This window comes from Salmo trutta, chromosome 15 (assembly GCF_901001165.1).
Source record: "Salmo trutta chromosome 15, fSalTru1.1, whole genome shotgun sequence".
Lineage (NCBI taxonomy): Eukaryota > Metazoa > Chordata > Actinopteri > Salmoniformes > Salmonidae > Salmo > Salmo trutta.
In genome coordinates this window covers 12,889,697-12,915,615 of record NC_042971.1, presented here as the reverse complement: position 1 = coordinate 12,915,615, position 25,919 = coordinate 12,889,697, and positions in this window count along the sequence as shown.

Genomic DNA, 25,919 nt, shown 5'->3' with positions numbered 1-25,919 from the left:
CCTACCGCTCATTCCCCACTAACCCCTATCAAAACATCTCCATCCATCCAGAACAATGATTATTCTGAGGCAGATAGGCAATTAAAAACTTGAAACTGCAGATTACAGATCTTCACATTTAGAACTGCTAAATTTAACATTTGGTGTAATTTTTTTTATGTAATTACATGATAATGATAAACATAAATGGCTTAATAAAATGTCAAAGGGCTGCGGAAGAATATGGAAGAATTAAAAAAATATCTTAAATCAGGATGTTTCTCCTCCTGACTACCCATATCCATGCAAAAAGAAAGGAGATTTAAGTTAAATGGAACATCTGAGTGTCCCAGGTTATAGCAAGTACCCACTGAGCTGTGTCTTATGCACATGAGAGATATGAAATTAACTGACCTCGAGACCTCTATACTTCCTTCCCCCGCCTCCCCCCTCAAATATCAGCCCCATCAGGGACGCATCACTGGCCAGTCTGGTCACTGCAGCCCAGCCGTCCTGCTGATATGGATGGGGATGTCTGGGGGCCAGACGGCCAGGAAAGGGTAACGCGCTCTGGGGGAAGATGGAGGAGAGGTCTCCGGACCAGCGAGAGGTCAAGCGAGCGGCACGGCCCTGGGCCTGGTAGTGCTCACATTGCGCAGCATCACAGACATCTATGTTTAGGCATTGGAAATTTGCCCTCACAGGTCACAGCACTTTAATGTCACTAGTTTGGTTTCAGACTGCACAGCAGCAACATCATCTATCCTCTCCCTGTCCTTCTCCCCATTCCCCCCTTCTCTCTCTCTCTCTCTCTCTCGCTCTCATTGCAAAAAACATCTATCATGTTTTGACAACTTTCATTCCTTACATGTTTAATCAACTTGCACTTCTCGACTCATTTAAATTTAAATTTGCATTATTATTATTTGTATGCATGCATTATATTGCTAGTGATATGTTGCCATTGGCAACACGACAACAACAATGTTCTCCTTGACATCATTTGACATCATTTGATAGTCAGGATGCATTCTATCCGGTGCTGCAGGGCTGCTGGGTAACCCTCATTACCTGTGATAAGTGATGTTACAACCTAACGCAACCAACAGACTGCTACAGCATCTATACTTATTATGTAGCCTAGTACTTAAAAAATGTTGATGGAGGGCATGAAGAAATGAACCGTGGGAAATGCATATGAGATTTCTTACTGTATGTAGAATGCAGAGAAAATAACGCTTCATGATATGATTAATTTTTGTATCATGAAAATTAACAGACCTCTCCAGCATGTGGATTACATTTAAAAAATAACGCTTTATGATAATATGATTCATTTTTGTATCATGAAAATGAACAGACCTCTCCAGCATGTGGATAACATTTTAACTTAAGCCCCCCAACAAAATTTCTCAACAGTCCATTTCCCAGACACCAGGATGATGTCCAGGACATGCAATCTCAACATATATAGTTTACTGGCAACCAGGTGATTGCAGGGCACTAAATTTCTATAAACCTTGCTGTTTGTCTCTCCGACATTAGCAACATTGTTTCAATATTGAAATTTGATCTTCAGCTGTCCCATAGTAATGAACGTGGCGGGAGTTTGGACGAGACAGACAGACAGACAGCTTTTCTCAAGCTGTCTAAATCGTGAATCAGCTGGCATCATTTTATGGATATATATAAAGAAATGTTAATAGATAACAAGTTGAAACTAAATGAAATGCAGCTAGTTTGCAGTCTTTCCAGCTTCTGTTTGAAGTGATTGGGTTAGCTGTGTTGTTGGCTAGCTCATATGAACAACAGTGTCCTGCCGAGTGAGCACATTTTCTATGCCAGGCGATATCGCGCATCATTAGCACATTGTTATGGATGTATCCAAATAAATGTCCCTAAAAAACAGCTTAAACAAACGCAAATGCAGTTTCTTTGCTGTTATTCTGGCTGCATTGTTTGACGTAACTGTAAGTTAGCCGTAGTTGGCTAGCTAGCAAGCAAGGGATAAGAACATTGCCAGCCAGTATGGCAATGGAACATTTAGAAAGAACAGCCGGTTCACATCCATAGATACAGAACAAAAATACTTAATGACTGTATCTCGTCTCTGCCAACCGAACCGATAGAATGAACGACCAGCTGGCTTGGTTAGCAAATCAGCCAATCATTATTTGAATACGTTGGTAACCCGTTGTATAAAAGTGATAATGCCCCCGAAGCCGGTGTTTGGAGGATATCCTCTACAGGATCCCTGCAGGACGGTTTAGCTTACGTGTGCTAATGTGATTAGCATGACATTGTCAATAACAAGAACATTTCCCAGACATATCTGATATGGGCAGAAAGCTTAAATTCTTGTTAATCTGTCCAATTTACAGTAGCTATTACAGTGAAATAATACCATGCTATTGTTTGAGGAGAGTGCACAGTTATGTACTTGAAAATATATCAATAAACCAATTAGGCACATTTGGACCAGACTTGATACAACATTTTGAACAGTAATGCAATGGTTTATTGGATCAGTCTAAAACTGTGCACATACACTGCTGCCATTTAGTGGCTAAAAATCTAAATTGTGTCTAAACTGGAATTGTCACAGTTGTCGTAGTGATGAGACCAAAACGCAGCAGGTATGTGTATACTCATCTTCTTTATTATATGGAAAGAAGGCAAACCCAAAATAAACACGTATACAAAAAGAAACACACCGACAATAAACAGTCCTGTAAGGCTTGACGCTATACACGGAACAATCTCCCACCAATCACAAACACACCCTAATATATGGGACTCTCAATCAAAGGCAAATAGACAACGCCTGCCTTCAACTGAGAGTCCCAACCCCACTTAACCAAACATAGAAACAGACATACTAGACTAAACATAGAATACAAGAATACATGAAAATCAACCAGTGCCCAAAACCCCGGAATACTTAAATCAAATGCCCCTTCATGACAAACACCATTCTGAACCACATAAAACAAATACCCTCTGCCACGTCCTGACCAAACTACAATAACAATTAACTCTTATACTGGCCAGGACGTGACAGGAATAATATATTGTGGCCTTTCTCTTGCATTTCAAGATAATTAAATATTGCACTTTTACCAGATCCAATGTGTTATATTCTCCTACAATAATTTCACATTTCCACAAAGTTCGAAATGTTTCCTTTGAAATGGTATCAAGAATTTGCATATCCTTGCTTCAGGTCCTGAGCTACAGGCAGTTCGATTTGGGTATATCATTTTAGATGAAAATTGAAAATCGTAAAGAGGACTTTGTCTCGGGCCTAACAACACCCATGCCAATATATCCTTCAAACACCGGCTTTGAGGGCATTATCACTTAAATATATTCTAATTCAATCCAAGGCAATAACAAACATATTGCTAAATTAATATAGTACACAGTTATTGTATATACACACATTTCCATTGAGAGGTGGCTGTCCTAAAACATGTCTCATAAACTTAATGTTTGAAAATAAATAATAACCAGGTGAGTGGATTGCACCCCTCTCCAGCATGGCCACATGGCTGCAAACATTTTGGAGAAAATGAGTGATTAAGTTGGCTGATCTTCATGTATTTTTAAGAATTGTCACTACCGAACACCTAATATATCAAGAAATATCTGTCCAAATGAAAGATTGCCAGCCATATGTTAGCTATGGGGATTATTTCAAGTTAAAATAAGTCAAAATTGTCCAAACTGAAACGGTCATAACCAAAGCAATTGACACCATAGAGATATAGAGAGGTTTCATTTTTGTATCTATGCCATTATGGCGTCTGTGACCACATGGGCAGCGTTATTTGAGGCTATCTCAATTGTAAAGTATGCTCTACCAATTGAGCTACAGAAGACCACCATGTGGGTGGTGGACAAGTACACACTTCAGGAAAAATTTTAGAGTATTGAGATTTTATAGCCAACCCTCCAAAAGCCCAAACAGTGACATCCATTGGGCCAAAACATAGATGTTTAATGTACCCTGCTCTACTGTACTAAACTGTACTCTACTGTAATGTACCCTACTGTATTGTGCTCTAATGTACTGTACCATACTCGAGTTTACTCTACTTGCGTGTTTTACAATTGAAGAAAGGGCCCATTGACTCTTGATCTAGTGGTCTTGGTCTTGAGAACACTCAAAACCACACACATTTGGTATTTAACTTGTTATTGGTTTGATTCCAGAGTCTCTAGTGACGCCTCTAGCACTGTGATGCACTGCCTTAGACCGCTGCGGCACTCGGGAGCCCAAAGTATATTTTTATAACAGGACAGGTCCGAAGCTCCAGACCCAGTGAGTTGAGACAATGGAGTTGAGACAATCACAACCTGCCGTGATTGGGAGTCCCATAGGGCTGTGCACAATTGGCCCAGCGTTGTTCTGGTTAGGGTTTGGCCGGGGTAGGCCACCATTGTAAATAAGAATTTGTTTTTAACTGACTAGCCTAGTTAAATAAAGGTAAAACAATAATCTTGGTCTTGGCTCCTGGATATTACTTTGGTTTACAAACCTTCGTCAACCAAATGTAAAGAAGACAATGCTCTCTGATCATTGGCTGATCACCTGAATCATAGGAATCCCCACCCAGTTGACTACTTTTAAATGATGGAAGCCCTCAATGGCAATGTCCATACGAATTATTTGCATCTAGAGTCCTCCATTTACCTCTATGATTGACACCGAAACGCCTTTTATTTTGCTGAAATAAAGATAGGCAAAGTGATCATTTAAACATCTAACAACATAATTAATTAGATGCATAACAAGTTTCAGATTCATGCAATCAACATTAAACATTTTACAGAGAACAATAGAGATTATATTTCTCGAAATTAAATTTAAAGGGTGACTGCATTTCCTAATTTGGCATCATTTTAGATTTGGTTCAAAATCTGATTTCAAAAGTGAGTTGATTTTGGGGTGTGGTTTGTTGTGTGTGTCTCTTTGCAGGTGGGAAGAGTAGGACAAATTATTTTGCCTATTAGCTTTAGCCATCTGGTGTGCGAAAATTGGTTTGACTTTGGATATCCTATTTCAGGGGTATTTGGGGACCGTTAATAAATGACACAATGTAAATTAGACAATATTTCTCATTAAATGCTTTAAATATTTGTATATGAATTTTTACAAATTATAGTTGGTTTGAGGTTTTAAGTCACTGAAATGTTGTTGTGTTACAGCATGAATTTAAAATGGATTAAATTGAAATGTTATGTCACTGGCCTACACAAAATACATCATAATGTCAGAGATTATGTTTGCAGAAATGTATTAAAAATGAAAAGCTGAAATGCATTGAGTCAATAAGTATTCAACCCCTTTGCAATGGCAAGCCTAAATAAGTTCAGGAGTAAAAATTTGCTTTAGAAGTCACATAATACATTGCATGGACTCAATCTGCATGCAATAATAGTGTTTAAAATTATTTTTGAAAGACTCCCTCATCTCTGTACCCCGTTCATACAATGATCTAAGGTCCCTCAGTCGAGCAGTGAATTTCAAACACAGATTCAACTACAAAGACCAGGTAGGTTTTCCAATGCCTCGCAAAGAACGGCACCTATATATAAATGGGTAAAAAATACACTTTGAATGGTGTATCAATACACTCAGTCACTACAATGATACTAGGCGTCCTTCCTAACTCAGCTGCTGAAGAGTGAACTGCTCAGGGATTTCACCATGAAGCCAATGGTGACTTAAAAATAGTTACAGAGTTTAATGGCTGTGATAGGAGAACTCTAAGGATGTATCAACAACATTGTAGTTATTCCACATACTGACCTTAATGACAGAGTGAAAAGAAGGAAGCTTGTATAGAATGCAAATATTCCAAAACATTAATCCTGCTTGCAATAAGGCACTAAAGTAAAACTGCAAAAAATGTGGCAAAGAAATTACCTTTGTGTCCTGAATACAAAGTGCTATGTTTGGGGCAAATCCAACACGACGACTGAGTATCACACTTCATATTTTCAAGCATGGTGGTGGCTGCATCATGTTATGGGTATGCTTGTCATCGGCAAGGGACCAGGGAGTTTTTTAGGATAAAGAAAATATGACTTACCCAGAAAGACTCACAGCTGTAATTGCTGCCGAAGGTGATTCTAACATGTATTGACACAGGGGTGTGGATACTTATGTAAATGAGATATTTCTGTATTATAATTTTTTTTCATTACATTTTCAAACATTTCTGAAAACATGTCATTATGGGGTATTGTGTGTAGATTGGTGAGAAATAAAATCTATTTAATCCATTTTGAATTAAGGCTGTAACACAACAAAATGTGGAATAAGTCAAGGGGTAGTAATACTTTCTGAAGGCACTGTATATGGGACACCTAATCATGACACAATATAAAGCAATGCACATGCAGACCGTACTCGCTAGAAAGTTACAGAAAGCTAAACCATCAACCACACAAACCCGATAGTGGACACATTGTAAATGCAGGTCCAACGAGGAACAATTTAGCTAGCTAGCTAGCATTCATTTGTTTTTGCAGGGACATGTGATGACCTAACGGGGTGAGTGATGGGATGAAAATGAATTTCTTTGATTCTTCAATGTTGCAGACATGAAGCAAGGGGCGCTATGTTGTCAAATCCTGCCACATGTTTCTAGTTTGACCAGCTGTTTTCAGCAACTGATATTGTTGAATTCGGTTGTCATATTAGCATGTTTGCTAGCAACAAAATATTTAGCTAGCTTCTAGCCTAGTGTTTGATATAATGCGATATCCTCATAATGGACCGTGTCCTGACAGGCTGTAATCATGATTCTAACGTGTTGATTCAAGGTGATTCTAACATGTATCGACTCACAGGTGTGAATACTTACGTAAATTAGATATTTCTGTATTTCATTTTCAATACATTTACTCAAATGTATAAAAAAACTTTAATTTTTTCACTTTGTCATTAAGGGAGATTGTTCTAGATCAATTTTGAATTCAGGCTGTCACACAACAAAATGTGGAATAAATCAAGAGGTATGAATACTTTCTGAATGTGCATTGTGTAATTTACAGATGCCCCCTAACTATCCCCATAGGGCAGGGCGCTCCAACCCTGTTCCTGGAGAGCTACCCTCCTGTAGGTTTTCACTCCAAGGATGGTACAGTAGATCTCCAGGAACAGGGTTGGAGAGCCCTTCCAATGGGATATCTAAAGTCAACCCAAATTTAACACATTGATGAATTGGTGATTCCATGTGTGCTGTCCGTTGTGGGCATTTGGTCAGGATTTAAACAAACACAACCTTCATTTACATTGTGATGCAATCATGACTATAAATCTTACAAAACTTGAAAGATTAACTGAGCAAAGTAGAGAAAGATCCTTGATGAAAACCTGCTCCAGAGCACTCAGGACCTCAGGCTGGAGCGGAATTTCACCTTTCAATAGGAAAACGACCCTAAGCACACAGCCAAGACAACGTAGGAGTGGTTACGGGACAAGTCTCTGAATGTCCTTGAGTGGCCCAGCCAGAGCCCAGACTTGAACCCGATCGGACATCTCTGGAGAGACCTGAAAGTAGTTTTGCAGCGATGCTCCCCATCCAACCTGACAGAGCTTGAGAGAATCTGCAGAAAAGAATGAGAGAAACTCCCCAAATACAGGTGTGTCAAGCTTGGAGCGTCATACCCAAGAAGACTCGAGGCTGTAATCGCTTCCAAAGGTGCTTCAACAAAGTACTGAGTAAAGGGTTTGAATACTTATGTAAATGTAATATTTCCTTTTTTTTCTTATTTACTTTATAAATGTGCCTTTTTTTATGTTTTTGCTTTATTATGAGGTAATGTGTGTAGATTGATGAGGAGAAAAAACGATTTAATCAATTTTATAATAAGGCTGTAATGTATCAAAATGTGGAGAAATGCACTGTATATATAGTATAGGATACAGGCTACAAAATCAACTTTCCAGTGACTCTGACTCACCCAATGAAGAAGATGAAGCATAGGCTACTCACCAATGATGGCAAAAAACTCAAGATAAGCTACTTAGAAAAACAGTGCTGTTCGCTCAGAATCGCTCAAAAGTTGTTGATAATTTTGTTTGGGGCTTCCACAGACAGAAAGCATTTCCTTTCCAAACGGTAGGACTACGTTTTTCTCGTGATTCTAATTAGAAATTGGTGAAAGGCAAACTGACAGCCGCAAAAAAACCATAGAAACATAATCCATACTGTAAATGGCAGTTCCCATTCAAGTCAGGACTGGCAGCCGTGTGTTTAACAGTCAAAGTGCCGTGAGTGTACCCATTTGTTTAAAGTGCAAGGTGAAAATTATTTTTCAATTGTTTTCAGGCCAAAGTACCCTCATTTAAAAAATGTATGGAATGAGCTATGAAGCCTTGGCCACAGGATTTTCCTTATCTCTCCAAGATGTTTATTTTCTTGCTGACTTTTCTTTTTTTTCTCTGACTCACCTGGTGGGTGGCCTTGGACACAGACAAAAGAGCAAGAGATGCACTGCCGTTGCCTCAACACCACACCACAACATGTCATGACGCTCCGAGAGTTTTTTGGTTTGGAAGGTCCCATCATAGGATTAGAATGTCATTCTATTTCTACAGGGTTCCATCATTATGGGGACAATGCTCTTCTGACTGTCATTGATGGAGGCTCGTGTGCAGTTTGTTCCCAAAATCAACACCAGAGGGAGAGTGCAACAGCAGATAACTCTTATCTCATTAAAGTCAAAATAGGCAACAAATAATTATAAGCTGTCTTGACTTCCCATTGAAATGTTTATATTTGTTTGCGAGAGCGATAACCCAGAGCTATATGGCTGACAACACTCAGTATACAGTATGTACAGTAGACACAGTCCACATAAGGAAATATCTCCAGGAAATAATCCTGTGATTAACTCTGCATAATGCCTTGTATCCAAAACAGACCTACAGTATAATCTATTATATTTTCAGGAAGTAATTTTCAGTGTGCTTGGTAGTGTGTTTCTCTGGGGCTTGTTGCTGTGTGTGGCAGAGCAAATGTAGCTTGTTTACCCTCTCTGCCCCCTCCACTACTAATAAATCTTGCCCATGTCGTACCTTGAGGACAGGACAAGAGGTCTTAGGTCGCACCTACAACATTCTAAAGACAATATGGGAAGAGGGAATGTTCAAAGGTTGATTAGATGCTGGGGTTAGGCTTGAGGTTAGGGTTCAGGTTGTGCTTTAATTTGATTTAGTTATACCGCTTTATCTTACATCTGATAAATTGAGCACTTGTACCTTGCAACAACAACAAAAAACATGGGCCTATGGAATATTAAGGAGCTGAAAAGGTCCCACTGTGTTGCAGACTCAAATGTATTTCCCATCTGGTGTCCGCAATATAGGCCAATCACATGCAGTGATGTTTGCCAGAGCACAGGCCAATTTAAGAATTTTTATTTGACCCTGAAAGACTCTCACTAAAGGCACTCGATATCAGTCTAATAATACATTAAGCGAGTACATTAATAATTGACAAGATGAGAAGATAAAGAAACAAACTGTAATATTACAGACTGGGCTTTTCACTGTGTAATTGTTTAACACCAAAACTGAGAGTCTTTCATCATTCTGGGAACGGATATATCATAGACACAGTCCTATGTGCCACTTTACACATGATCTAAATAGAAACACAGTGAACTGCAGGTTACCTAATCACCCAATGAGGTACTGTGTACACATCAACAATGGCTATGTCCCATTCCTCGTCACTCCCCAGAGCCTGCCTCTCTCTGATGCCTCTCCCTTCCGCAGAAGCAGATGTGATGAGAATCCAGCAGTAATAGCTGAGAGGGACTTCATTAGCAATGACTGCCATCATCCGTCTAGTGGTTGTAATCATCTTATCTAATGCACAGAGAATGGCTGAATTGGTGATTTTCTTATGGTTTTGTCCTGGTGAGATAAAAGAGCCAGCAGCTGAGGTGTCCCAGATTCCAGGGCACATTCTCACCAGTTGGCTCCAGGTGGCTTCTGGTTCACTAGATACAGTATATGGGTCCTATCTATGCATGAGAACAAGAATGGGGGGGTGGATGACAACCCCTAATGAATGGTGATGTCTGCAATGTTAATTTCCCATGATGTGCTCCTCTACCAAGGACATGATGCTATTTTATGATATCCTTGTGAGACCAGCCTGAAGTGAAACGAAAGTGCAGTGGTCAGTCTGCTTGACCAGGCAATTTTTATGATGGTAACCTGCGAATGATGGGTGTCGTAGATGACCATCATACAGATGTAGGATCTTAATTGGATCACTCTTTTATTGCTGAGGATTTTCCTGCACCACAGGAAATGGAGATGAGATTCATGATTTACATAAATTCACTGAAAACCCGCACTTACACACCGTTAACAGTATTTCAATTTTCATGTAGTCTAATTTTGGCCAGTTAATAGCCTAAACACCGATCAAGCAACATTATGGACAAAACTTTCGAATCCTGTTGCCTCTGTATTATTTTCCTGTGGCAATACGGGTCAAATTAAAATCCTACATCTGTATCTGACAATGTCAGTGAGTTATCCTTTCTGAGATCTAATGCACATTTTGGAAATCCTTGTGAAATACATTACACCCTCTCCCCCTCAACGTTGCCAGGGATGAATAACCACTGGGAAATAGATTTGCCAAAGTTAGATTAATGTTAAAAATAGTATCTGATGACTTAACTGTACTATGTGCATTTGGTATATTATGCCAGTTGGAAAGAATGCAATATAAATCTTTCCCCATAGATTGACATTAAGTGTTTCCTAGACAGCATGATCTCTGATGAGGACTCTGATGAGGATTGGCAACGCTGGATGGGCACAGACAGGATTAAATGAGGTTGAAAAACAAAGTTCAGTCACAAAAAAAAGTACATATTTTACATGTGAGAAATTACCCTTGGCACACATTTAAGACAGGTTAATAAACAGAGCATCAGTTCCCCCTGACATCTACAGAATCAAAAATATCAAGGGGGATATTTTCATTTGCAATCGAGGGATGAAACATCAATACAAGCCACTCATATTCATAGTAAACAACCTGGAGAAGTGTTTTCAGAGACACACAATATCTCTTATGTACAGTATCTACTGCACAGTAACTCTACAGTGTAGCTGAAGCAATTAGAAGATCACACAGTGAACAAATTTTACTAAAATGATCTGCCTGGGATTAGTTCATGTACCCGGGACTCCCACACTCAGTAATGCGGGAGGGTAGACGGGGCTCAACAAGAGCCTGATTTCACCTGTCATAACAAAAGAGAGCCCACACATTGTACTATTTTCAATTAGGGGTGAGATTATGTTAAACCACTGGCCCGTTGTTTGTTTTCCCACGCAGTAGGGGAGGCCTCATGCTGCGTGGAGATTCATAACACATCACATCCTGTCTTCTTGGAAAAGGCATGATTCACTGCTCTCCTCTCTCTTCCCCTAAGGCAGTGGCAGTACTACAAGGTAGTTATATCCACAGCAACACTAAGCCTGTTTGGAAATGTTTTCAGCTCATTCAGCTGTAAACACTAACACATACATTTACAGATTTGCAAAAGGGGAACGTTTAACAGTTTATTCGCAGAACGGCTGGCGTAATACAATTGTTTGCTTAGCTGTGTGTTGTTAGTCATCGTATTTGTCATCTCCTGTCTCAAGAGGTTACAAGCAAGGTTTCGTGAAATTAGGGTATTACTGTGCATCGTTATTCTCAGCCGAGAATGGTGATCATGTCACACTTTGTGTGCATAAAGGTCTAGCTCAGCAGAAATCTGAGCTGAGACACCATTTCTAGAAGTGCTGAGGAGAGGGGAAGTGGAAATACAAGTGTGTCATCTTCAACCACAGGAGGTTCGTGGCACCTTAATTGGGTAGAACAGGCTCTTGGTAATGGCTGGAGACAATGTTCCAGACGTTATTATGAGTCGTCCTCCCCTCAGCAGCATCCACTGTCTTCAACCCATTATAAAAATGAAAACAACATTGTAAATCCACTTTCATAATGCTTTTAAATGAAATGCTGTTCACACGCTCCCCACACTTAAAGAGAATGCATTTCCAATGTCCTTGTCATAATCTACTATGCACATTCAGAAGGTCAATCTGATTTACACCTACAGTCTTATAGGCTAGTGGCCAATCCTCAAAAAGGGCTTTAGTTTTTGAGATAGGTATAAAAAACACAAGCATGTTTTTCTATATTTCTAAGGTCTCCCATATAAACAAATATTTTACTGCAAAAGTGGTTACATTTATTTTGTGACACACCCCCTTAACTCAAACAGTGTAGAATAATGTCTGACTGGAGGGGGTGGGCCACATAAGCTCACGTAACCCAATATTGCAAGCTCTGATATTGCTATAATTTGGAAGAAGATTGTCTGACCTAAATACACAAGCAAATAACATTTGGAAATATTAAAGCATTTTGGAAATATAGACCTGTAAACACACAGATACATTAGGCAGAACTACCAACTATGAATATTTATGATGAATACCCCATAATGACGAAATGAAAACTGTTTTAGAAATGTTCGCAAATGTATAACAAATAAATAACAGAAATACTTTATTTCCATAAATATTCAGACCCATTGCTATGAGACTCGAAATTGAGCTCAGGTGCATCCTGTTTCCATTTATCATCCTTGAGATGTTTCTACAACTTGATTGGAGCTCACCTGTGGTAAAATGATTTGGAAAGGCACACACCTCTCCATATAAGGTCCCACAGTTGACACTGCGTGTCAGAGCAAAAACCAAGCCATGAGGTCGAAGGAATTGTCCATAGAGCTTCGAGACAGGATTGTGTCGAGGCACAGATCTGGGGAAGGGTACCAAAAAAATGTCTGAAGATCCCCGTAAATGATTTGGAAAGGCACACACCTCTCTATATAAGGTCCCACAGTTGACACTGTGGGACCTTATAGTGGCCTCCATCTTTCTTAAATGGAAGAAGTTTGGAACCATCAAGATTCTTCCTAGAGCTGGCCGCCCGGCCAAACTGAGCAATTGGGGGAGAAGGGCCTTGGTCAGGGTGGTGACCAAGAACCCGATGGTCACTCTGACAGAGCTTTAGATTTCCTCTGTGGAGATGGGAGAACCTTCTGGAAGGACAACCATCTCTGCAGCACTCTACCAATCAGGCCTTTATGGTGCACCGATGGAAGTCACTCCTCAGTAAAAGGTGCATGACAGCCTGCTTGGAGTTTGCCAAAAGGCACCTAAAAACTTTCAGACCATGAGAATAAAGATTATCTGGTCTGATGAAACCAAGATTTAACTCTTTGGCCTGAATGTCAAGGTTCACATCTATTGGAAACCTGGCACTATCCCTAAGGTGAAGCAAGGTGGTGGCAGCATCATGCTGTGGGGAGGTTTTTCAGCGGCAGGGACTGGGAGGCTTGTCAGGATCGAGGCAAAGATGAACGGAGAAAAGTACAGAGAGATCTTTGAAGAAAACCTGCTCCAGAGGGCTCAGGACCTCAGACTGGGGCGAAGGTTCACCATCAAACAGGGTAACGACCCTAAGCACATATCCAAGACAATGCAATAGTGGCTTCGGGATAAGTCTCTGAATGTCATTGAGCAGCCCAGCCAGAGCCCGGACTTGAACCCGATCGAACATCTCTGGAGAGACCTGAAAATACTTGTGCAGCGACCCTCCCCATCTAACCTGACAGAGCTTGAGAGGATCTGTAGAGAAGGTTGGAAAAAACTCCCCAAATACAGGTGTGCCAAGCTTGTAGCGTCCTACCCAAGAAGACTCAATGCTGTAATCACTGCCAAAGGTGCTTCAACAAGTACTGAGTAAAGGGTCTGAATACTTATGTAAATGTGATATCAGTTTTTTATTTGTAATAAATTAGCGAACACTCCTAAAAAACAGCTTGGGCTTTGTCATTATGGGGTATTGTGTGTAGATTGATGAGGGAAAATCATTTTTAATCAATTTTAGAATAAGGCCGTAACGTAACAAAATGTGGAAAAAGTCAAGGGGTCTGAATACTTTCCGAAAGCACTGTACAATCAAACACCTTTGTCTGGATATATAAAAAGGCAGCAGACTGCCTGGCATGGCAACCCCAAGTATTCCAAGTCACAAGCCTCTGAGGATCAATGAGGCAACTGAGAGTCTCCAACCCTGGACTCTGACACCCTCTCCCTAGCTCTACAACTTGCTCCCACTGTGGTACAATGAACCAACACAACTTGACACTTATTGACAAGAAAGGCCATCAACTTATTGGGCCTTTGCATGTCTCCAATGTCAATGCCATCCTGAATCTACCAGAACTATCCTTGATAGGCCCACTCCACCTCAGTTCTCACCGCAGGCAGTTACTAGAGACAGAGACACCATTGAACTGGACTGCCTCGTGCCAGGAGGTCATTCCACAGCCAAAATGCTGTCTGGAAATTGCTGCTGTACATTGTCCTCATATGTAACTATTTTGCCACCAACCATGGCTGGCCAGGCCATGTGACACCTGAACTAGACTCCCATGTGAAGTATGAGCTTTCATAATGGGGTGGCTCATGCAGTAATCCCAACATCCCTATAAGGACATATGCTATTTATGGCAAGCAATGCAATTTAGGATGGTAGCACTTACTGTATGTGATTGTTTATGGTGGTGAGGATTTCCTTTGAGATAGTAGTCTTTGTGCACCATGCTTGATCAGCTCCAACTCCCTGCAACCCTTTTACTGGCCATCAAAGAACAGGGATCATCTTCAAATGTGTATGTGTGTAGAGCTGCGCAATGTCCTTCACAACCAAGACTTCTTAGTCATAGTATACTGTATGACCTAGATACACTCTAACTAACCTATAAGTAACCTGCGGTCACCCTCAGTCACTCTCCACATCTCCTGCTGGGTGTGCCCCAGTCGGTAATCAATGTCAACCACCCTCAGTTAATATCGGCCAAATAATCATCCTACCTAACTTCCAAAGGAATATAAAGAAATACAGTACCAGTCAAGAGTTTGGACACACCTACTCATTCAGGGTATTTCTTTATTTTTTACTATGTTCTACATTGTAGAAAATGAAGTGAAGACATCAAAACTATGTGAAATAACACATATGGAATCATGTAGTAACCAAAAAAGTGTTAAACAAATAAAAATATATTTTATTTTTGAGATTCTTCAAAGTAGCCACCCTTTGCCTTGATAACAGCTTTGCACACTCTTGGTATTCTCTCAACCAGCTTCATGAGGTAGTCAGCTGGAATGCATGTCAATTAACAGGTGTCTTGTCTTTCCTTCTTGATGCGTTTGAGCCAATTAGTTGTGTTGTGACAAGGTAGCAGTGGTATACAGAAAATAGCCCTATTTGGTAAAAGACCAAGTCCATATTATGGCAAGAACAGCTCAAATCAGCAAAAAGAAACGACAGTCCATCATTACTTTAAAAACCTCTTAAGGATTGTACAAGGATATGCTTGCCCTCTTAAGGACCTGAAGCAAGGATATGCATATTCTTGATACCATTTGAAATGAAACACTTTGAAGTTTGAGTAAATGTTAAATTAATGTAGGAGAATATAACACATTAGATCTGGTAAAATATAATACAAAGGGCACAGACACAGCAGGGGTTCAAACTGTAGAACCCAGTTCCTACATTTTAATTAAAAAATTGATTTTATCAAACAAAACTATGCTACATTTTATCTCTGGGACCCTCAGGATGAGGAATCAGAGCAAGATTACTGAATGTAAGTAGATTATTTACCTTCAGAGGTGAATGTATCAGACCAGTTGCCGTGATGAATGTTTTTTGTTGTTGTGCACTCTTCTCAAACAATAGCATGGTCTTTTTCACTGTAATAGCTACTATAAATTAGACTGTGCAGTTAGATTAACATTAATTTAAGCTTTCTGCCCATATAAGACATGTTTGTTTCCTTTTACATTTTCTTGTTACTTACAATGTCATGCTAATCACATTAGCGCACATTAGCTCAACCGTCTCATGGGGGAAGGGGGAGGGGGGCACACACACACACACACCGATCCCATAGAGGTTTAAGGTTTTGGTGCCAGCGAGAATGACATAAGAAAGTAGTCAAGATGACTAGCTTGATTGAGCCCCAGCCATGTATATCTCACTAGGTCAGGATATTTAAGTCTCCATAAATCCACTAGTTCCAATATATCAATGATATTCATGATTTCCTGCACGAGGGTGAGGAAGTATGATTTCCTTTAAGGTCTATTGAGGTATTTAAAACCGTATTATAATCTCCCACCATAATAATAGAGTATTTTGCTTGTGGGCTTGATATATATAATAATTTATTTTCAAAGAATCATGGATCATAATTATTTGGACCATATAGATTAATGAGACTGTCACGTTCTGACCAGTAAAGGGGGTATTTGTTATTGTAGTTTGGTCAGGACGTGGCAGGGTTGTATTTGTTTTATGTGGTTCGGGGTGTGTGTTTATGTAGAGGGGTGTTTGGTTAGTGTTTTCCGGGGTTTTTGGGCTATGTTCTATGTTAGTATATTTCTATGTTCTATTCTAGTCTTTTTAGTTCTATGTTTAGTTTATTGATTTGGCCTTCAATTGGAGGCAGCTGTTCCTCATTGCCTCTGATTGAAGGTCCTATATAGAGGGGTGTGTTTTGTGGGAAGTTGTGAGTGCATAGCTGTGTTTAGCCTGTAATCCTGTTCGTTTGTTTTCTGGTTTTGTTTTTCTTAAGTGTTCTAAATAAATATATAACGAGCACTCAACCCGCTGCGCTTTGGTCCACTTACTACGACGACCGTTACAGAGACAAATTTGTGGTCCAATAACATATTTAAAATTATCCATCTACCGTAAATTCCGGACTATAAGCCACAACTTTTTTCCCAGCTTTGAACCTCGCGGCTTCAACAATGATGCGGCTAATATATGGATTTTTCCCGCTTTCAATTTAAAAAAAAAAAAAAAACACATTCTGTGACGTGCTCAGTTTTTTGGCTGATTACGGTAGTCATTTTGTCACCCTCATCATGGCAAAGACACGGAGAAATGCATATGATGCAGCTTTCAAGTTGAAGGCGATTGATCTGGCTGTTGGAAAAGGAAATAGAGCTGCTGCACGGGAGCTTGGTCTTAATGAGTCGATGATAAGACGTTGGAAACAGCAGCGTGAGGAATTGACTCAGTGCAAAAAGACAACTAAAGCTTACTGCAAATTTTTTATTTTTTGTTACAAGCCGTGTTTCGTTAAAGCCCATTTATTTTTGTTACAAGCCGTGTTTCGTTAAAGCCTGTGTAAAGTTCATTTGTTTCAATGTACCGGTAGGCACCTGCGGCTTATAGACATGTGCGGCTTATTTATGTTCAAAATATTATATTTTTTTAATTCAGTGGGTACGGCTTATATTCAGGTGCGCTTAATAGTCCGGAAATTACGGTACCTTGCGATCTGTTTGAACAATTTACACATTCGGATCTAAATTATTGTTAATTAATATCATCACCCCTTTTGAGTTTCTTTTCCCATGGGATAAATATATTTCGCCCCTCCAATCCTTTTCCCACACAAATTCATTGAAAATTGTCGAATGAATTTCCTGTAAACAATAGATATTCGTTCTCTTTTAGCCAGGTAAATACTGATCGGCTTTTTTTATCTGCTAAGCCATTACAATTATAATGAGATACAAGTCTCAATTCTATTTATCCTAATATATGTTTGTAAACCTTCCATTAAAAAAGAACCATGATGATTGAGTGTCCATTTAGTTGTTCAATGGTATTTGCACTGCTACTGAGTAAACCTCCAATTGTTCTCCACTACTCTACCCGTTAAAACCTCCCCCCAAGTTGGATTGTCATCCCAGTTACTGGAAGACCACCCCTTTCCACCTGTATCCTAGGGCCTTTGAGAGATTGGGACCCATCCTTTAAAAAGAGCACACAGTGCCATCCACAGAACAGAAGCAGATTAACTGCCTTAAGCATTTCCAACTCCCTCACCTCAATTGTATAGTATACAGTTGTCTACAAAATATATATACTGTATATTAAAAAATCTTGCATATCTTCATTTATTTCCATAATTAATGAATAATATGCATAATAAAGTAGGCAGTTCATACGACGGATTGGGATTGCAAAAATGACTTATTTTGGCAAATAATTATTGTGATTCATCCTTTATTGTCCCTAACATCATTACCCCATAGCAACAGATGTGAGACACATACACACACGCACGCGCGCACAAACACACACACACACACACACACACACACACACACACACACACACACACACACACACACACACACACACACACACACACACACACTCCCAACCCTTCCCCCTCAAACAACCACAAGCTCAGATGGACAACAGTTGCTCCATCCAGAGCCTAACTCAAGAGAAGACTTGATGTGCGAATGCATATACAGTTGTAGCTTTTTGTGAAGGCATGCATAATTGAGGGGAGATTTAATTAACCAATGTCAAGTCCTAGCCGATGGAGCTCAGATACACCCCCCTACCCTGAAACACACTCGCTGGTCCCCCGTTGTGACCATTTTCCCAAGCATCTCTGTGCAGTCAGACCTTTTGATTATTTTGTGCCACCAGGGCCACAGTCATTTCCCCCCTCTCTGATTGTCCGAGTGTGTGACCCCCTCCCCATGGGTTACTGCAGCTAGTGTTGCCAGCAATGCCATTATCTGGGTGGGCACCCCATCGAAATTCCCACAGGCTAGGTACAAGGTCATCAAGGTTCTCATTAGGAGCTTTGAAAAATTCCTTGTATATTATGCACACCCATCCAGGGACTTTGGCTTTGGAAGACCAACCCTGCCAGGCAGGCTCAGACTCTTGAGGGGGTGGTGCTGCTTTGGTGGGTCTCTGACCACATTTATCTTTCTATCTTGGCTGCATATAGGTTACTTGCAGTAGGCCTTTAAAACAAATAATCTCCTTAGTGTGTTGGTCACTCAGGTGGTTGTCTAGGATATAGGGTTGGGGACCGTTCCGTCATGATAGGATAATAAATAAATCAACTAGATTTGTAATTTATTTTTAAATGTATATCCCATATCCGCACAAAATTGAAAGCTCTTTCTGTCACAACTCCTGCTAACAGACACACACGGGCTCTGGCATTTTCAACCATTTTCCTTTTTCACTCAACTCCACACTTTTCCAAACAGAAAAACACACACCTCTTCCATCACAATACACCCGCACATACCCACATGCTGTGCATTCTATGTCCTCTGTTTGCTGTGTTTTTTTCTCTACCATGTTGATTCCTACCAAATTTCTTGTGTTCCAGTTCCTTATATTTGAAAATGTATTATTTCAATTATTATCCTTTCTTTTAATGCTGTCTTTAATCTAATTATAATTACTATAAATAGTAAGTAAAATACAAATTATTTTCCAACATTCCCTATCTTGAATGGTTTAGTGTGTTTGTAGTTTATTTCTTTATCAATTGTTGTTTTTGATTGTTTTCCCCAATTTTTTTTTACAACAATCCCTCCCGTGGACGGTATTGGGTGTTCCGTTATTATTCGACTCTATGGGAACTTTAGATTATTTAGAACAGCCATGGAGTAGACTTGGTGTCTCCGAACAGTTGACTATTAATGTACAGTTTATCGACTCTGAGAGCTACACGCTTCCCTTTAATTCCATTCACCTTGAAGAGTGGATACAGAACTTGGCACCATTCTGCATTTTCCTCTGGGAACTGATTATTCATTCCTATTTTTGTGCCAGCGAGTCTTATGCCCAGGCTTTTAACCATTATCTTAAATTTAAAGAAGGCAAATTTGGCAACGATTTGGGCACTAGTATTGCTGTCCTTTCTGTCCAAAATGGAGTACACGTTCAAGTTTGATTTTGTTGACAATATCGCCTGGGATCTAAAGCGCTTTAAGAAGGAAGGATTTCTTTCACCTCACTTACTATCAGAGCTCAGGATAAGACCCAGATGCAGACAGCTAGAATCACAGATGTTTATTGACCCAAACAGGTGGCAGGCAAAAGACAGGTCAAAGGCAGGCAGAGGTCCGTAATCCAGGGCAGAGTCAATAAGGTACAGAACAGCAGGCAGGCTCGGGGTCAGGCCAGGCAGAAGTTCGTAATCGGGTCAGAGTCAGGCAGGTACAGAACGGCAGGCAGGCTCGGGGTCAACGCAGACAGAATGGTCAGAACCGGAGAAACTAGGAAACAGAAACTTGAGAAAACAGAAAGACGGGAAAGCACGCTGCTAAGATCTGACAAGACAAGACGAACTGGCAACAGACAGAGAACAAAGGTATAAATACACAGGGGAAAATGGTGAAGATGGGCAACACCTGGAGTGGGGTGGAGACAAGCACAAAGACAGGTGAAACCGATCAGGATGTGACAGTGACAGTGGCGATCCGCTTGTCGCCGAAAGCTGGATGTGGTCTTCAAAAGAGCGGCCCGGACTCTCTTCCAGGTATGGCGATAGCGAGATGAACATCTGGGCAGAGGGTATGCTGACTTCTTCCTCTTGCTTGTGGAAGAGCGGGGGCTGATATCCCAACGAACACTCGAAGGGTGATCAGTGGCCGAGCAGGGAAGGGTGTTGCAGGCCTATTCCACCCACATGAGTTGCTGGCTCCAGGTGGTGGGGTTGGCGGAGATGAGGCAACGAAGGGCCGTCTCCAGGTCTTGATTGTCTCGTTCTGACTGACCGTTAGATTGGGAGTGGAAACAGGCTGGCCGACGACCCAATGAGGGTGCAAAATGGGCGGCTTTAGAAAACCTATCCACCACTGTTAGGATAGTAGTGTTGCCGTCTGACGGGGGAAGCCCAGTAGCAAAGTCCAGAGATATATGGGACCAGGGGCGGTGAGGAACAAGAAGTGGTTGGAGAAGGCAAGCCAGGAGCTTGCCGTGGAGTCTTATTTTGTGCACACACCATGCAGGCAGCAAAAAATGCGAAACATCTGGCACCATGGAAGGCCACCAAAAGCGTTGTCGGAGAGAGTGAAACTGAACCAGGTGAATAACAGGGCCCAACGAGCCTGCCTAGAGTTGAGGCCTTATGGTCAATCCACACTAAGAATGGGTGTTCCGCCAGGAAATGTCGCAGCTGCACTCTGGACATGGGTTGAGGCCAATCCACTACTGCTCTCACCTTGTCTGGATCCATCTGTACATGTCCTGCAGCGATGACCTATCCAAGGAACTCATACTTCTGTGCTTTAATGAAAAGCTGGTTCTCCAGGAGACACTGTAGGACATGTCGCACGTGGAGGACGTGTTCTTGAGCTGACCGGGAAAAGACCAGGATGTCGTGTTCGTAATATTTATCAATATACTTCTCTAGCCTTATAAGCTTTTTGAAGTTATTATCCAGCTTGAATGTTATTGCCCGCGAGTAAATAGATCAGTGTTGTACTACAATTTAGTCAGTTTTAGAGATATTGAATATTGTGATTTCTGATTAGGCATTCTGCACCGCCATCTTCAGGCCGCCATCTCTCTCTTTGACTTAATTGCAAGATTAGAAGTTAAAGATACAACATCCTGCAAGGAACCTTGGACAAAAAAAAAAATCCTTACCGCCAATTACAATAGCCACAATATCAAAAAATGTGTTACTGTATGTATTCTTGTCAGGCAGGACCATACAGCACTGAATAAAAGCACATTTGACTTGGAAAGTTGTCTATTGAACAGCTACCAAAAAGTAAAGTTTACATTAATCATACATTTTCCTAGTTTATATTTTCGGCCTATTGTATCTGTGTGTTTACAGGTCTATATATCCTAAACGCACGAAGATATCCTTATGCTCTTTATTTGTGTATGTTGGGCAAACAGCTGACAATATCAGAGCTTGCAATATTGGGTTACATGAGCTTATTGCCCCCCCCTCAAAACAGGCATTATTCTGGACTTTTTGAGTTAATGGGGTGTGTCACAATATCTATAAATGTAACCACTTTCGCTGTAAAATATTTTTGCATAACCAGCCATTTCATATATGGGAGACCTTAGAGATATGGAAAAGCATAGTTGTGCAGGACAATTCTCAGCAACAAGAGACTGATCAAATTAAGAGCCTACATCTGTATGAAGCCTGAATGTTCCATATAAGATAACGGACACCAGGGGGCCAGAGAACAGAGTTTGACAGGGCTCCCAGCACAAACTGCTGCATGCCAGAGATATGGCCTCTCCGGGCCTATTGGGTTGGTTAAATAAGAGAGGAAGAAGTCAGCAGAGTGTAGTATCTCCCTGGCTGTGAGGGGCTGATGAGGTCAATAGGGGGATATAGTCTTCCAAACTGCAGATAGTGAACAATAGGCTCACCACAGGATACAAAGCTCAACGTCTTGGGCAAAATGGAGAGCAACGACCATCAATAGAACAGGTTGTTTCACGAGTGAGGTGCTATTCAGAATACTGAGCAGGTCAAGATAAGAGTTGTGCCCTTTACAGTATGAATACCTCTAATAATGTAGGTGCCTGGTAGTATATTAACAATAGGCCATCACCCAGTTAGAGGAGAGATGGAGATATGGAGCCAAGTATTTACAGAGCAATTAGGGAGAGAGTTTAAGAGCATTTAGAGAGCAGAGTTGCTGCAGTGCTGTGAGATTTAGTGGCAATAGTGATTTTCCAGGGTCGAGGAAATAGAAAACGATTATAGCAGGAATCAATGGCACTTGAGGTTAGCCAAAAGTTTTGCCCTCATCCATCTATTTCCTGCTGACCACTGATTTCTGTATTCTGTTTTCAGGCAGGACAAGCAAGGCTTAGGGGACATTCTCAGGATCAAAGAGAGAATTCCTGATTAGTGTCACTGAATGGTATTTAATGATGCTGTAATGGAAACACTGAATTCAGCATTCCTCGCTTTATTTATTGCCCAATAGTCCCAATATCGACAATGTGATGACCAGGGCAGGATACCTAAGGTAAACAGTCATCTTGATCATTCTGAAACATTGGACACTGCACATAATCAGTCTAGGGGCATAGCATGTGCTCAAGATTAATCTGTTTCACTCTGTTGCAGGGCCTTGCACAGACCTTTCAGTGCTTAAAAGGAAAAAAGGGCACTTTCATAATTCATATCTCGAAATTCATAGCATACTAACTGCCTCTGTAGCCATTTTATTAAGATTTAGATTTTTTAGCATAGGGCCTATTTCTTTCTAGAAAAACACACTCACTCATCTCAAATTGTAAGCAAACTAGTTACCTTTGCCTCCTAAATATATGATTGACATCAGGAAAAGAGGGTAGGCTATCAGCTGATCATTAATGTTGATAATTTGATATAAATCTGCTAGTTAGCATTATATTTTTTTAACTTTGTAATAAAGCATTGCATGCATATCATAGAATTTGCATAGCGGCATAGAGCAGTAGAGCAGAGGCACTTACAGAAGTTGCACACATGGGAACTATTTTTAGTAGTCTAGGCTCTGGATTTTTTTTTGCCTTTTATAAATGCATTTCATGCATTTCTACGTCATTTTACATGTCATTTTTTAATACCGCCGCACAAATGATCTAAATGGCAGGCTACTTTCAGACTGACAAACTGAGAATCTGAGATTTAAAAAAACAACCTTGTCTTGAATCTATCAATAGCCTCGGCCTAGGTGTGTGGAGACACACATATTGTACAATTTGCGGAGTAAATTCTAATCCAAAAAAAGCTTTCCAGTTGCACTGACTCACCCAGTGACACAACTCACTCGCCGGCGATGGCCGCGATGCGCTCCTGCCAAAAGCCTCCCTCTGTGTTGTTTTACTTTGTTCACAATGTTCACTCAATAGGCCTATTTGGAAATGTATCAAATATTTTATTGCCTACAGCAGACAGATTAGAATCTTCTCTTTTCAGCAGGAGCCATTTGCTTTCCAACCTGTGTTTTCCCACGATTGTACTTGACATATTGCGAAAGGCCTGTTTTGTCTGAATGCTGTCCACAGACAGATTTGCTGCACATTCCCGACTGTAGGCTACGCCTTGTTATTGTTAAGCTATTGATCCTCTGTGGCTAAATTATAGGCCAATTCCAGCACCCTTCCCACGGTTATGATTCTATAAGGAAATAAATTATGAAAAGTTGCTGCACGTAGGTTTTCAGCCAACCAGACCGAAGATCGATTATGATGTAAATCAAGTTTTATTAAGTCTTAATCAAGTGTTATGCTGTTGTGGCAGTACTGTTGATATTTAAACTAGGTAGCTTGCTACACACACCCGGCCGGTGACTACATTTCAAACCATGCGTGTTTAGATGCTGCGCACGCTTAATCTCCGTACAAGGTAGATTGGGGAAAAGGCACAACTGGGTGCATGTGAGCTCCAGACAGGACAGACCATTGGACGGGGTAGGGGTAGGGGTGGGGCTGGTGTACTTGGTGACATAACCACGACTTTGGAGCACTGGGTTCAGAAGAAAAAAATAATCATAATAATTATACCAGCACCCAAAAGGGCACTTGGCTAGTGGGAGGGCGAAAGGGCAGGTGCTCAGGCACAGGTAGACCTCTATCTGTGCACGTGCCTGCTTTGTTGATGACACAGCAAGCAGCCAGTGCTGTCCTCAAAGCATTTTCTTTCAGCATCAGAGAGAAGTCAAAGCATTCAAACTAGCATTTCTCACTTTTCTGTGTCTGCCCCCCCCCCCCCCCCCCTCCCCCCAAGGCCTCTCTGCAATGTACAGTTTACTTTGAGGTCACTAGGATGTCAGGTTGATGCTGATGTTTCCTGACGTTGTTATTTTAAAGTCCTTTTTGACTTTTTAAGCATTTCCCATTTTCGTTTGTAACTTTGGAAGCTCCCAATGCTCTCACAGAGTGCTTTGACATCTCAACAACAAACAACTTGCTGAAAAATTCAGTCCATACTACTAACAAGGTAAAATGTTTACTTATACAAGCCCTTTCCCAACGATGCAGAGTTAAAATGAGAAAATAAAAACACGAAGAATATGAAGTTACAGTGCATTCGGAAAGAAATCAGACTCCTTCACTTTTTCCACATTTTGTTACGTTACAGACGTATTCTAAAATGGATTAACAGTTTTTCCCCCCTCCACAATATACACACAATACCCCACAATGACAAATCAAAAACATGTTTTTAGAAAATTTAGCAAACTTAGAATTTTTTTTAACTTAAATTTCACATTTACATAAGTAGTCAGCCCCTTTACTCAGCACTTTGTTGAACCACCTTTTGCAGTGATTACAGCCCATAGTCTTCTTGGGTATGAGGCTACAAGCTTGGCACACCTGTATTTGGGGAGTTTCTCCCATTCTTCTCTGCAGATCCTCTCAAGTTCTGTGAAGTTGGATGGTCAGCGTCGCTGCACAGCTATTTTCAGGTCTCTCCAGAGATGTTCGATTGGGTTCAAGTGCGGGATTTGGCTGGGACACTAAAGGACATTCAGAGACTTGTCCCAAAGCCACTGCTGTGTTGTCTTAACTGTGTGCTTAGGGTCGTTGTCCTGTTGGAATGTGAACCTTCATCCCAGTCTGAGGTCCTGAGCACTCTGGAGCAAGGATCAAGGATCTCTCTGTACTTTTCTCTGTTCATCTCTCACTTGATCCTGACAAGTCTCCCAGTCCCTGCCACTGAAAAACATCCCCACAGCATGATGCTGCCACCACCATGCTTCACCGTAGGGATGGCATTGGCCAGGTGCTGAGTGGTGCCTGTTTTCCTCCAGACGTGACGCAGTTCAATCTTGGTTTCATCAGACCAGAGAATATTGCTTCTCATGGTCTGAGAGTCCTTTAGGTGCCTTTTGGTAAACTCCAAGCGGGCTGTCATGTGCCTTTTACTGAGGAGTGGCTTCCATCTGGTCACTCTACCATAAAGGCATGATTGGTGGAGTGCTGCAGAGATGGTTGTCC